This window comes from Hylobates moloch, unplaced genomic scaffold (genome assembly GCF_009828535.3).
Source record: "Hylobates moloch isolate HMO894 unplaced genomic scaffold, HMol_V3 SCAFFOLD_3, whole genome shotgun sequence".
Lineage (NCBI taxonomy): Eukaryota > Metazoa > Chordata > Mammalia > Primates > Hylobatidae > Hylobates > Hylobates moloch.
This window is the reverse complement of record NW_026652278.1, coordinates 176,978,005-176,993,459: the sequence shown is the minus strand read 5'-3', so window position 1 is coordinate 176,993,459 and position 15,455 is coordinate 176,978,005. Positions and strand designations below refer to the sequence as shown.

Sequence of the window (15,455 nt, the reverse complement as noted above, 5' to 3'; positions counted from 1 at the left end):
TGTTGGGATAGGGATAAATATGAGGCTTTAGGAAATACATAAGGTGGGCTGCTAATCCACATGTGGGCAGAGACAGGAAAAGAAATGCTTTCTAGGGGGGTCTGGTGCTGGCATAGGAAGTCCTAGGCTACCGTCCAGGCGGGAGCAATGGTGAAGGTGGAGGTGTGGTGGCTGGGAGTGGGCGGTGAGTCCAAGCTGACTCAATGGCATGTGCAAAGGTGAATACAGACAGATAGCATGCTCCATTATGAGAAATAAAAATAGCTAAACATAGCTGGATAACAGGGAAATAAAGCCCAGTGTAAACAAGTTTGAAGCTGCAACGTGAAGGTGGATGCCAGATCACAAAAGCCCTGCATCCGTGTGAGGCACTGTGGACATTTTCTAGAGGGTAATTGGAAGCCATGATCAATGCAGACAAAATGTTATCAAACTGTAGTCTGATGTTTAAATAAATGTGCATTTTCTCAAATTCCATAAATACTTTTTGAAAAATTCTTGTGCTTAAAACATTATATCAGACTCCATACAGAACAAAAACCAATAATTTATTTTAAATCTTGTCCTCTGGTAACACACACTTTGCTAGGGGCATGAGCCGAGTACACAGATAAGTACATAGTGACAGAATATAAAACTCCAAGAATGAGACAAGTCTTAATGGAGAGGAAGAATGCATGTAATTTTGATGAAAAAAGGAAACTTCAGGGTTGCATTCGAATTAGGACTTGACGAATGGATTTTAACAAAAAGGGTTAGAGTAGAGAAACCATCATGAACAATAGCATTAATGTAGACAAATTGCAAAGCAAGAGTCATGCATCAGCCAGGAATCCAGTTTTGGCCTGAGCGTGTATAGTGTGTTGCTGTTGCCTTGCACTGGGGTTTTGTTTCTGCCTCCCTTCTGCCCGGAAGCCTCTGCTGAAACTTAGCCTGGTCGGCTTCCTGTTTACATTCAGATCTTAGCTCAAATGTCTGCTCTGGAGAAAGGCCATCCCTGGCTAACTATCTGAAATGGATCCTTCTCTCCTCATTCGTCCTCTATTGCATCACCCTGTTTTGTTATTCTTTTAGCTGTTTGTCATTAACCCCTCCTTTTTGTAATGTAAGTGAGATGGAAATGGGAGCTCATATGTGTGTCACTACTATAACTATAGACAATGCAATAGGCCCTCAGTACATATATATATGATATTAAATGAAATCAATGAGTGACTAAGTAGATAAGATGCTAAAACAGGTGGTGGTCATAGCATAGGAAGGTGGTATGCGGCTGGGCGCGCTGGCTCACGCATGTAATCTCAGCACTTTGGGAGGCCGAGACAGGCGGATCACGAAGTCAAGAGACCGAGACCATCCTGGTCAACATGGTGAAACCCTGTCTCTACTAAAAATACAAAAATTATCTGGGCTTAGTGGTGCACACCTGTAGTCCCAGCCACTCAGGAGGCTGAGGCAGGAGAATTGCCTGAACCCGGGAGGCAGAAGTTGTAGTGAGCCGAGATCGCACCACTGCACTCCAGTCTAGCGACAGAGTGAGACTCTGTCTCAAAAAAAAAAAAAAAAAAAAAAAAAAAACAAGAAAGAAAGGTGGTACGCTGGCAGAAGTCATCACTAGAGCAGTGCCGATGGTGGCAGGTGGGGGTGGGACTTGTAGGGGAACAACCTAAATGGAGTTTTCTTTCTTGACACCTGGCAGCCACAGAGAGGTTGGGTTCAAGACTGGAAAGATTAGAGGGAAAGGGAACATATGGAAGATACCACAATAGCTGTGGCAAAAGAGAGTGAGCCCTGTGGTGAGAGTGGTGGCGGGAGAATTACGGAGGGGCACACAGGGCAGCTATGAGAGTGGTGGCGGGAGAATTACGGAGGGGCACACAGGGCAGCTAGAAGGGCAAGATTTCACAACATTCCACATGCAGAGCAAGGAAGAGGGAAAGAGAGCTCTCAAGTCCCCAGCATGAAGAGATGAGAAAACTGTTTTCATGGCTCTTTTTGGTTTGCTTTTGAGATGGAGGCTGTGTCACCCAGACTGGAGTGCAGTGGCACAATCCTGGCAAACTGCAACCTCCACCTCCCAGGGTCAAGTGATTCTCCTGTCTCAGCTTCTGGAGTAGCTAGGAGTGCAGGTGCCCACCACCACACCTGGCTAATTTTTGTATTTTTAGTAGAGATGAGATTTCACCATGTTGGCCAGGCTGGTCTCGAACTCCTGGCCTCAAGTGATCCCCCTGTCTCGGCCTCCCAAAGTGCTGGGATTACAGGCATAAGCCACTGTGCTCGGCCCTAGTTCATGGCTATTTCTGCATCTGCAGTGGTAGCAACACCTTCACAAGATGATTTCTATTTGGAAAATCAGCCACTGAGTCCAGGAGAGAGAAAGGGCTGAGACCCATCCGTACCTGAACCTGGTTTGTGGCGATGTGTCCAGGCCTCCCACCATCTACCTAGTTTGATAACCTCTCAAGAGTGGCTAGGGCTTTAGCACTCACGATTTTATTGCACTTGTTACCATTTTTTTATATCTTTTTTTTTTCAATTGACAGAAGCATTTAAGCTAAGCATTTAAGCATTTAAGCTCAATCTTGACATCACAAGCTGACATCACACTGATTAGACAGGTTAGGTAGCAAGTTGCTCAAGGTTGCACAACTGGTATGTAGGTATCACTGTTGGTTTGCTGGGCTTCAAATTTCTAAGCCCTTAGTAAGCTAAAGACAGGCAGTAAGGAAAGAAGAAAGAAGGAAGGAAGAAAGGGAGGGAGGGAGGGAGGGAGGAAGGAAGGAAGGAAGAGAGGGAGGGAGGAAGGAAGGAAGGAAGGAAGGAAAGAAGGAAGGAAGGAAGGAAGGAAGGAAGGAAGGAAGGAAGGAAGGAAGGAAGGACAAAGAAAGAAAAGAGAGAAAGACACGTTTCAAAAAGGAATGAAGGCAAGTGTTTCAAACGCTGCAAGTAATCAATGAAAATAATAAGGAAATCAATGAAAATAACAGTCACTATATTTGATAATTAAAATGTCATTATTGACCTTTGAGAGAATAATTTTTTAAGAGTAAGAGAATGGTAGAAATCAGACTGTATCCTGTAAAAAGAAAATTATTATGTCTATAAATGGAGATTCTAGAAAAAAAGCTAAAACCAAAGTAATAATGAACTGAGTATTCATCTTAAATTCTCAATTAATTTTCATTACAAATTTTCATTCACAGATGCAATATGCACACGCATATACATTAATGAGGCTGTAGTTCATTCTAATTTTTCAGAGTACTTTGTTTTCATTTTAATAGGAAGAGAGGGAAAGAGAGAGAAAGAATATTATAAACAAGCTAATTTAAGATACACGCTAAAGGAGCCAGTGCACTATACAGAACAAAGTTTAAAAGAATAACAAGACTTTCTTCAAAAATATAAGTTAACATCATGCAGAGAGTCCACCATTTATCTTCATTTCTGGGGTCAGAAGCTGAATTCAATTGTAATCCAAAACTTGGCAGTAGAATGACCTTTCAGGTGAGCCGCCCTTGTCTCTGAGATGTCCTTGGATGCTTCCTAGTCTAAATGTTAATGTTTTAAGAAATAAGACCTTATCTTTTTTGTTAGAATTCTCCTGCAATAGCTATTTTTCTGAGAAAAAAGTATTGGCTCATTTTGAATATGTATCCCCTTTTAAAAAGTAATATCTGTGTTTGACCCTAGTTTATAATTTTTGTGGCACATGAGGTAAGCTTAAATGTCATTGGATGTATATTTACATAAAATTCAATCTTATTTCTTTGGGGAAATGTAAGAAGTTCATTGGGTCTTAAACTTGCAAAAGATCCTGGTTCCCCAAGACAACAGCAATGACAGATAAATCGGGTTTTCTGATCTGGAACTCCCCACAGGCTCCGGTGAAAATACACAGAGTAGAATGGCTGCTTTGGAGAATTTGTTGGCTAAAGTGCTTATTTCCATACTTTCCATAACATCTGCCCTGAATTATAAGATATAGAAAATTTTAAAATATCCCAAACTTTAACTTTATATTTGAATTTTTATGAATGCATAAATGAATTTGTAAAGAGAAATAAGTTTTGTCCAAGAATTAGAGTCATTGAAAAAGAGAAAAATGTGAAGCTGTTTAAGCATGGACATTTACTTAGAATATCTATGAAATTAATTTTTTGTGGCAGCAAATAAGTTATTTAAACTTGTATGGAGCCCTGAAGATCTAATGTAAATGCCTTTAAAACTATCTAGACTCAATGGAATCAGAGAGAGAAGAATACATACTATTTCTCTGTGATTGATTGGCAGGTCTGGAGAAAGACAACATAACTGATTTTTTTTAAATATTGGCTTATATTACATTCTAGTCCATTGTAATTTACTAGAAAAAGCAAACTGAGCTTTATATTTTATTGTGTTGTGGCTCAAGGCCTAATTCTTGAAAGGAATTAGCTTCTTAAATACGCAGGGAGTGTGGATAATTAAAAGTTACCATTTTAATCATTATCATAAAATGACCATTTCCAACATTCTGCCTTTTCTTTACTTAGATGATCTCACTGGCCTTCAAGAACATACTCACGTTTAGTTCCTATTTATTGACACCCTAGGCCACTTTGCACAAAGCTGCACGATGAGGCTCAAAATGAAAGGCACTGCTTCGTTAAAATTATTTCCATTTAATAAAAGGAAAATGTATTCGTAATAATGGTATCGTAACTGGATTCTCACCTGAAAGGAGCTTGTAGGAATTATTGTCTTATTTAGTTTTCCAAGCATTTAACATTTAATTCTATGGTGCCATTCCTCCCACTACCCTGCTTTCTCCACGATCTAGATGGGATTTGCTTGCGTTCAGATGACCTGCAGCCTATCTGTTAGAGGTTAACAGCTCCCTCATGACACCCGTTAACCACTGATGCACAAACAGAATATTTTATTTTCCAGTAAGTTAACATTGAAAAGCCGTTTTATCATTAACATGCATAAAATTTTGTGCCAGATTAATGTTCTCCAAAATGTTTTTATTTCAGAACTTCAGGTAATATAACGTTTCCCCATAATATTTCTATTGTCCCATTTTAGTCCTAATCTCACCATCATCTCCGATAAGTACCAAAATCTTATATTTAACAGTCAATCCAGCCAGTGTCATCTCAATTTTTACAGAGTCAATGGATTTCGATTCATTTCTTCTATTTCTTCTGTATTTTAGGCATAATGTTGGCATGTATGAATTTCAGAACAAGTGCATTTTTTTTTTGCAGGCCAAATGAACAAATTATTTTTAAATCCCTGGGGAATTTTTCAACTTTTCTCTCTGTGTTTTTGATACCCTGACTCTGATTAAACTATTTTGTCTTAAAAATTCTGGTATTTGTGATGGTTATACATTTCCTTTCCAGGAATACTATTATGGTTTATGTTTGGTGTGGCTAAGCTCAAATTAATTGTGAAAGACTCGTCACATAAATGTCCTATTCTAAACACTCTGGTCCTTATCACAGGCATTGTAAAGGACAAATAGTCCAGCCAAAGGGATTTGGCACTTGGATAAACACATGAGCTTTGGTCTAAAATGTTTCTTTGTTCTAGCCACATCTGTAGTTTTGTTCAGTATATTAAAATGACTTACTAATATGGGCTTAGAATAGAAATCACATTTGAAACTTTGAAAGTACTTATCACCCTTTAATCAGCTTCCTCTAATATCCGTGTAAAAGCCACAGAAGCTCAGTGCAATCACTTTGAAGTTTCCTCTCACCTTTTACAGATCAAGTGACTGGGGGGAAAGCGGGATTTTCATTCCGAATATCAGATCTATAAGCGTGAATGGAATGCTGGAGTACGTGAACAATGCTGGCCATTTATATTGCTTCAGGACAGATAGGCTGATATAAAGAAAAAAAAAGCGAAAGGCAAAAAGCCTTCTCTGGTATTTCCAGGGTCTGAAAGCCATTTTAGTTACTCCTTTGTTAAGGGCCTGACTTCAAGAAATGATTAGTATAATCTTATGTGAGTAGAAAGATAAATATGAAATAAGGAACAAGAGCATGGATTTTTCTATGAAAAAGACAGTGGCAAAAAGCTTGTAGCACGAGTTGTCACACAAAGGGAAATCTCAGTGGAGTGATGGACAGTGGAGAGGAGTGAAAGGAGGCTGGGCCTTGGGTCTGGGTGAAGATGGGGTAACGCTGCACAGGGAAGGAGAAGATGGGGTGACGTTGCACAGGAAACGATAAAGATTTCCCCAAAGGACAAAAGGACAGTTGCAGGCCGGGTGCAGTGGCTCGCGCCTCTAATCCCAGCACTTGGGAGGCTGAGGCAGGTGGGTCACTTCAGGCTAGGAATTCGAGATCAGCCTGGCCAACATGGTGAAAACCCATCTGCACTGAAAATACAAAACAATTAGCTGGGCATGGCGGAGGGCCCCGTAATCCCAGCTACTAGGGAGGCTGAGGCAGGAGAATTGCTTGAACCTGGGAGGTGGTGGTTTCAGTGAGCCGAGATGGTGCCACGGCACTCCAGCCTGGGCAACAGAGTAAGACTACATCTCAAAGCTAAAAAAAAAAAAAGGACAGTTCTGGGGCACTCAACCTAAACTTTACTCATGTTAGTAATTTATCGAAAGGTCTATGATCCAAACTTATAATTCTTCCCAACCCTGACAATACCGTTTCTTTATTTCACAATACGATTTTTTTTAAGTAGGAAAAAATTAACCTTAGAAAGTCCTTTTTGAGATCAATGTGTTTTCTTCACATAAATCTATTTTTCAGTGCATGATCCATTGTCTCATTGTTTCTATTAATATTTTTCTCTTTCTGAGATATAATGCTACACATATTTCAATTAATGTAATGGTTACAGATATAAGCACCTGAGCAAAACTTAAAGTAATCTGTGGAAAAACTGACATTAAGAATTAGTGTCTAAAATACTGTCTTCTAATATTCTAATAAATTCAGGACTCCTTAAACAAAATCACTGTGTCTTTTTTGGTACTTAGGTGAAAGGGTCTAAAGCAAGGGTCCCCAACCCCCTGGCTGTGAACCAGTGCTGGCCTGTGGCCTGTTAGGAAACTGGCTGCACAGCAGGAGGTGAGCAGCAGGTGAGCGAGCATTACGGCCTGAGCTCCATCTCCTGCCAGATCAGCAGCACTAGATTCTCATAGGAACCCAAGCCCTATTGTGCACTGTGCACGCATGGGATCTAGGCTGCACATTCCTCACGAGAATCTTTTGCCTGATGATCTGAGATGGAACAGTTTCATCCCGAAACCATCCCACCATTCCCCGCCGCCCCCACTATGGAAATATTGTCTTTCACGAAACCCATCCCTGGTACCAAAAAGGTTGGGGACTGCTGGTCTAAAAGAACATGTCAGAAGAAAGATACTCCAAGCACAAAGACATGCATTGCAAGGAGAATGAACAAATTGTTCAAAAGTATATTACTCAAAATATCCCCTAAAATAAATGTGTGAAAGAGCTTCCAGATCAAATTACCAATTTATACAGAATACGGAGGACAGAGAAATATGTTTAAAAAAAGTGATTGTAATAAAAAAAAAATCCAGACTAAAATTACAAAACAACAAAAGACTCAGTGTCTTCAACAAATAAATTACAGGTGTTTGTGCAGGAGTGGAGGGGATGTGGAGAGAAAGACGGAGGGATCTTTAGACTGATTGAATGTGTGGGCTTTAGTTGGATTTGTCTTCAAAGAGATTGAACATTTTGTCCGTGTGAAGGGAAGGTGTATACAATAAAATATGAAACAAATATGGAACTGTGAACACCTATTAGATATTTACTTTATCAAGAAATCATTTTAATCCTTTTTCAGTGTGACAGTGGCACTGTGCTTATGTTTTTTAAACAGTTTTTATCTTTTTAAAGATGCACAATGAAGTATCTACCGATGAAGAGCCGCAATGCCTGGGAGTAAGGACTGAGTGGAAATATCAAACAAACCGTATTTGCCATGAGTTGTGTCTGTTAAGGCTGGGCGATGGGTACGTGGGGTTCATTTTCAATTCTGCTTACTTTTGTATGGATTTGAAATTTTCCATAATAAAAAGTCAAATATAGAGGTCAATTATAGAATATATGTTAAACTTACTATGAAAATATATCTACTTTAGTATCATAATTTTCATAATGAAAATCCCTTTCCAAAAGAACAAAAAGGCTACTTGACAATTCGCAAATCCTCCCCCTCAACCCTTCCTTCTTCATTTTTGCTAAGTCGTCTTTACTATGAGGCAGCCATGCTGAAAATATAAATGTATACATTCCATGGACTACATAAGCTACGTTAGAGTCTGTAACCATAAAAATGACCTTGGAGAGAGAAAAAAGACACATAAAATGATCTTGAACTCCTCCCAGAGACACAGCATTTCCTGCTTCTGTCAAAGGAATAATCACGTTGTACAATGTCTACAGTATCAAATATGACCAACGTGAGATATGTTTAAAATACTCTAAAAAAAGAACACATTAAATGCATTTAATTGTCCTAATTGGACTTATTGTTTCTCAAGATTTGTGTTTTCTGTTCTTTGTTTAAACTTCTGTGTGTCCAAATTCCCAGAATACCTGCCATGTAACGTTCAGGAAAGAGACTGCATTCTTGCTGAAGCAGAATACAAATAATACACACTGTGTTCCATTTATTTATTTCTCTACTTAGCCATGTTTCTCCGTTTATTTTCATAACTTTTCTAAGGCACAGGTAGTTATAGTCATTCTTGTAATTTACACGTGGAGAAACTAAACAGGGAGAAAGATTTTGCCGGAGAATCTAAGTGTACATGTTCATGGCCCTCTTCGGGAACATTTTGAGGCTTGACATGGGATTTAAAGGTATCTGAGAAATGTGCTTCAAGTATAAAATAATAACAATCTTGGTACATTTAAAGTGGCTTCATTTATTTTGCCTTTTAGTCATGAAAAATCCCCATATGTATAATTATGTATTTCGTTACCATGTTTATCACAAACACAGATTTGTAAAAGATTCTAGATTCTAATAAATCTAGAATTGTATAACTCTTTTTGCATTACATTTTCAAACTAATGTCTGCATGGTATTTATAGAACTCTGGTTAATCTTCTTGAAGTTTAGTATTTATAATTTGTAATGAAGTGATACACTCTTTAGTCAATAAGTTAAATATAACGCTGGATGGACCATTGCAATTTGAGAGAATCTAAAAAGAAGAATTAAGTCGGGACCGTGAAAAATATGGCTGACCTGTAGCCTTGAATAATAGGATGAGATTGGCTTAAGACTAGAGAAATGATGTTACAGTTAAGTTACCATGATGCTATTTAATATAAATGTTGTTGGAGAGATCTCAGCACTAATTCTAGAAAAGTTTTTATTTTATATACATAGAAAACAATGTCTCATAGTTGAGCAGTTATTTTCTGATATTGTTTATGCTATCTTCTACCAATTAAAAACTTTATTTGCATGTTACTAATTATCTTAATGTGTGTCTTTCTGGCTTTGCATTTTATATGTTGCTTAAGAATGTCTTACCAATTTCCAACTATCACAACCATTTGCCTATATTTTCTTTTTTTTTTTTTTTTTTTTTTTTTAGAGGGAGTCTCGCTCTGTCGCCCAGGCTGGAGTGCAGTGGCGCAATCTCGGCTCACTGCAAGCTCCGCCTCCCAGGTTCACGCCATTCTCCCGCCTCAGCCTCTCCAAGTAGCTGGGACGACAGGCACCCACCACCACGCCCGGCTAATTTTTTGTATTTTTAGTAGAGACGGGGTTTCACCGTGGTCTCGATCTCCTGACCTCGTGATCCACCCGCCTCGGCCTCCCAAAGTGCTGGGATTACAAGCGTGAGCCACCGCGCCCGGCCAACTTTGTAATCTTTAAGTAAATAATAAAAAGAAAAGTAACCACTTTTATTGAAGGTTTTCTTTTGAACTTAAAGAATTTTACCAGGAAAGGTTTTTATTTTTGCTTGTAAGGGTTACTGTGAGCTCTCTCCATTTCTAATCTCACTACGTTATCATTAACATAAAATCATATATCACATAACATTAGAATACAAAGTTTTATTATTATCAATTTTGTTGTATTTAATCTGTGAAAATCACTTTTTATTTTTGAGGGGTCATATTAATTAATCCTGTGTTCAGATAGGTCTCTTCAGTCATTTTATTTATTTATTTTATTATTATTATTATTATTATTATTATTATTTTTTTTTTTTTTTTTTTGTGAGACGGAGTCTCGCTCTGTCACCCAGGCTGGAGTGCAGTGGCGCAATCTCGGCTCACTGCAAGCTCCGCCTCCCGGGTTCACGCCATTCTCCTGCCTCAGCCTCTCCGAGTAGCTGGGACTACAGGCGCCCGCCACCATGCCCGGCTAATTTTTTGTATTTTTAGTAGAGACGGGGTTTCACCGTGGTCTCGATCTCCTGACCTTGTGATCCGCCCGCCTCGGCCTCCCAAAGTGCTGGGATTACAAGCGTGAGCCACCGCGCCTGGCCTATTTTTTTGAGACAGAGTCTTGCTGTGCCGCCCAGGCTGGAGTGCAGTGGCCCAATCTTGGCTCACTGTAAGCTCTGCCTTCTGGGTTCACGCCATTCTCCTCCCTCAGCCTCCCGAGTAGCTGGGATTACAGGCACCCGCCACCACACCCGGCTAATTTTTTGTGTTTTTAGTAGAGATGGGGTTTCACCATGTTAGCCAGGATGGTCTCGATCTCCTGACCTTGTGATCCGCCCATCTCGGCCTCCCAAAGTGCTGGGATTACAGGCATGAGCCACCATGCTGGGCTCATTTTATTTATAATTAACCTAAATTTCTACAATTTTATCTCATTTATCTTAACCAGATTCCATCTGTCTTGACTTTGAGATGTATTTTCGATGTCTGTCTCCTTGAGAACAGTCTATCCCTATGTCCTATAGCAGATCAATTTAAGTTACGTCCTTGTCCTGTATGATATTTGTGCCTTTTGCTTTTTTCCCCATTACAAATTTTTCCATTCACTAACACAGTAAAATTTTTTTCTTATATCTGTTTGATTAGTGTGTCAATGCTTCAGATTATAATTCCTTTTGTGAACTCTAGTCACATCATTTTGATATCATTAAGCATCCCGTCCTTAGGAACTTGTATCTAAATGTCAAGTCGGTTAGACTGTTACCTTATTGCTGTTATTGTTGTTTTGTTTTGTTTTGTTTTCCGCTTCCAATCAATTTATTATCTTCATGTTTGATCTCATACTCAGGTCAGCTCAAGCAGTTCCCTAGTCGCGGAAGCAAAGCTCAGCTGTGGAGTACAGAGGAGGTCCCTTTAAAACATTTCCCTTTCTGGTTGTGAGGTAGGTAGTGTGAAGCACAGCAAAGTAGTAATACTTTATTCTCGGGTTAGCCCTTGTGGAGGATCTCAAGTTGGTAATTAGTGATTTTTTTCCTAATACAATTTCATTGACACATTTGCTCGTGCTAATTTTTATTTCACTTGAAATTGCTCCATCATGAAAATCAAGCATTCAAAACACCTCTTAAGACCCATTTATTTCTGTCCTGATTTAACGGTTCCTCCCACTGTGCCTCAACTTATTCAAAGTAAGGCTTTTCCCATTTCACTTTCTTTTTGAGGTAACTCTTGATCATGCATCGACGTTCTCTACTTTCAACTCCACACCATCCAATTCCTATTTTCCAATCTCCTAGCATTTCATCTGGAGATTTCAGTGAGTGAGTTTACTAAGACATCACATAGAGAGAAACACAGTACTCTTTCTCTCGCTCTCTCTCTTCCTCTCCCCCTTTGTCCCACACACACACACACACACGACAAGTAGGCGCCAAGGGAATAGTGAGAATGAAGGGATGAATAGGTGGTGTGCAGCGAGTGCAGATTTTAGGACAGTGGAGCTACAAACATTCCTTGAATATATCGTGGATTCAGTTTCAGGTTAACTGCAATATAGCAAATATTGCTATCAAATGAGTCACACAAATTTTCTGCTTTCCCAGTACATATAAAAGTTGTTTACACTATGCTGTAGTCCATTAAGTGTGCAATATCATTATGTCTGGAAAACACTGTACATGCTACAACTTAAAAATACTTTATTGCTTAAAAATGCTAATGATCATCTGAGCCTTCAGTGTCCTACTTTTTTGCTTGTGCAGAGTCGTAGCATCTTCAGCAAGAGTAGATTCCATCTCAAGAAACCACTTCATCTGCTCACCCATAAGAAGAAACTCTTTGATATAGATGCCTGCTGGCTAGTCAAGGTGATGATTGCTGAAGGCTGGCGATTTTTTAAAATAAGGCAACATTGAAATTTACCATATCAATGGACTCTTTCTTCCATGAAAACTTTCCTTGTGTCATACCATGTTGCTAGAGAGCATTTAACCCACCGTAGAACTTCTTTCAAAATTAGTGTCAATCCTCTTAAACCCTGATGCTGTTTTATCAACTAAGTTTCTGAAATATTCTAAATCGTTTGCTTTCATTTCAAAGGTATGTTCACAGCATCCTCACCAGGAGGAGATTCCATCTCAAGACACCATTTTCTTTGCTCATCCATAAGAAACAACTATTTTTCTGTTCAGGTTTTCTAATGAGATTGCAACAATTCGGTCACATCTTCAGGCTCCACTTCTAAATCTAGTTCTCTTGCTATTTCTACCAGATGTGAAGTTATTTCCTCCACTGAAGTCTTAAACCCCTCAAAGTCATCCCTGAGGGTTGAAATTAACTTCTCCCAAACTCCCATCAATGTTGAAATTTTACCTCCTCCTTTGAATCACAAGCGTTCATGGCATCTAGAATGGTGAATCTGTTCTACAAGGTTTATAATTTATTTTGCTCACACCCACCAAGGAAATCACTGTCTATGACAGCTGTAGCCTTATGAAGTATACTTCTTAAATATTAAGATTTGAAATTACTCCCTGATCTATGGACAGCAGAAGATATTTTGTGTTAGCAGGCATGAAAACAACATTAATCTCCTAATACATCTTCACTGAGCCGTCAGAGCTGTTGAGTGACTTGGTGCATTGTCATTGAGCAGTAATCCTTTGAAAATTTTTTTCTGAGCAATAGCTCTCAATGGTGCGCTTAAAATATTCAGTAAATCATCCTGCAAACAGGAATGCTGTCATTTGAGCTTTGTTGTTTCAATTCCAGAGCAAAGGATGAGTAGTTTTAGCATAATCCTTGAGGGCCTCGGGAGTTTTAGAAGGGTAAATTAGCACCAACCTCACTTTAAAATCAGTATCTGCATTAACTCCTAACAGGAGAGTCAACATGTCATTTGAAACTTAGAAGCCAGACATTGACTTTTCCTTTGTAGTTCTTCACATCCTAGACGATATCTTCTTCCAACGGAAGGCCATTTGGTCTTCACTGAAGATGTGTTGTTTAGCACAGCCACCTCCATCAATGATCTGAGCTGGATCTTCTGGACAACCTGCTGCAGCTTCTACATCAGCACTTGCTGCTTCACCTCGCACTTTCATGTGACAAAAATGACTTCTTTCCTTAAACCTCATGAACCAACCTCTGCTAGATTCAGATTTTTCTTCTTCAACTTTTTAACCTCTCTCAAACTTTATTGAATTTAAGAGAACTAGAGCTTGGTTCTGGCTTAGGTTTTGATTTAAGGGAAGATTTTGGCTATTTTAGTCTCCTATCCAGACCATTAGCTTTGTCCATATCAGCAATAAGGCTGTTTGACTTTCTTATCATTTGTGTGTTCACTGGAGTGGCACTTCTAATTTCCTTCAAGAATTTTTTATTTGCATTCACAACTTGGCTAACTGACACAAGAGGCCTAGCTTTCAGCCTATCTCAGTTTTAAAGGAGTCTTTCTCACTAAGCTTAATCATTTTCTAGCTTTTGATTTAGAGTGAAAGATGTGTGACTCTTCCTTTCACTTGAACACTTTAGAGACCACTGGAGGGTTATTAACTGGCCTAATGTCAATACTTCTGTGTCACAGTGAATTTGGAGGCCGGAGAAGAGGAAAAACAATGGGCAAGACTGGCGGAAAATTTGAAACACACTCAATATTTATTCATTAATTCTGTTATTTTATATGGATGCAGTTTGTGGCACTTCCAAGAAATGACAGTAGTAACATCGAAGATCACTGATCACAGATCACCGTGACAGATACAATAACAATGAAAATGTTTGAAATATTGCGAAAATTACCAAAATATGAAACAGAGACACAAAGTGAGCACATGCTGTGGGAAAATGACACCTTCGACTTTCTCAACATGGTATCGCCACAAACCTTCAACACGTAAAACAGCGTTATGTCTGAGAAATACAATAAAGTGAAGTTCCATAAAATGAGGTATGCCTGTACTTTATTTGATATTCTAAGGGCGGAAACAAGTCTTTACACATTTTTCCAAACCTATAGAAAGTCCAACACCAACAACGAAACCTAATGTAAACTATGGTCTTTGAGTGAAAATAACCTGTCAAAGTAGGTTCATCAACTGTAACAACTGTACCACTCTGGTGGGGGGACGTGGCTAAAGGGCGGGTCTATGCATGTCTAGTGGCAGAGGGGTATACAGGAAATCTACTTTCCTCTCAATGTTGCTGTAAACCTAAACTCTTCTAAAAAATGTCTATTAAATTAAAAAACTGAAATGCCAACTATAATCTAACATCTACTCAAATATTTGCAATGAGCAAATAATTGCTCCAGGAATCAAGGAGTTTGTTTGCTATAAGATTAACATGAATTAAGTGAACTGAAAACATTTAAATATTTTTGTCAATTTTTCTTAAACCATATTTTAAATAAGTCAAGTCGTCATGAAAACTAAAGAATAGGAATTTCAAACAGTATTGCTCCTAATGAACTAAATATTCAGCCTACTACTTGTGTTTTAATTCTTTTCATTGGAAAGTGCCTGCGAGGTGAGTTAATTTCCATGCTAACCCACAGCTAGCAGGCCCCTTACTGTTAAATCACAGTTGACAAGGAGGCAAAATCAGAGCTTCAGTTACAACATATTTCGCTACATTTAAAGACTGAGACACATAAATGGAAATATAGATCATATATTTTAGTTACTAAAGTCTTGTGACGTAAACCATTCTTGATAGTCGCAAATATTTTTTGCTGCTCTTAACAAAAATGGAAATTAAGATAATATATTAAAAATCCAAATGGAGGGTTATCTATATATGTTTTCAAAGGAGGTTGCATATTCGCATCATTTGAAGCATTGGAAATAGCTTTACAGATTCTCAGCCTCATGCTTACTTTACAGAATCAGTGTCATTTGATGTAGGGTTCATGTGTGTGCATCCCTGTGTGTGTGCGTTCCTGTGTGTGCATCCCCATCTGTGTGCTTCTCTGTGTGTGTGCTTCCCTTTGTGTGTCCCTGTGTGTGTGCATCCCTGTGTGTGTGCCTCCCTGTGTGTGCTTCCCTGTGTGTG

At 38.9% G+C, this 15,455-nt stretch overlaps 1 long non-coding RNA gene across 1 annotated transcript; it reads left to right on the top strand.

Moving 5' to 3' along the window:
- Positions 1–7,696: 7,696 nt before the first annotated feature.
- LOC131383154 (uncharacterized) lies at positions 7,697–14,578 on the top strand. Its single transcript, XR_009212986.1, has 3 exons — positions 7,697–8,005; positions 11,254–11,346; positions 12,167–14,578. It is a non-coding gene; the product is annotated as an uncharacterized LOC131383154 (long non-coding RNA).
- Positions 14,579–15,455: the final 877 nt, after the last annotated feature.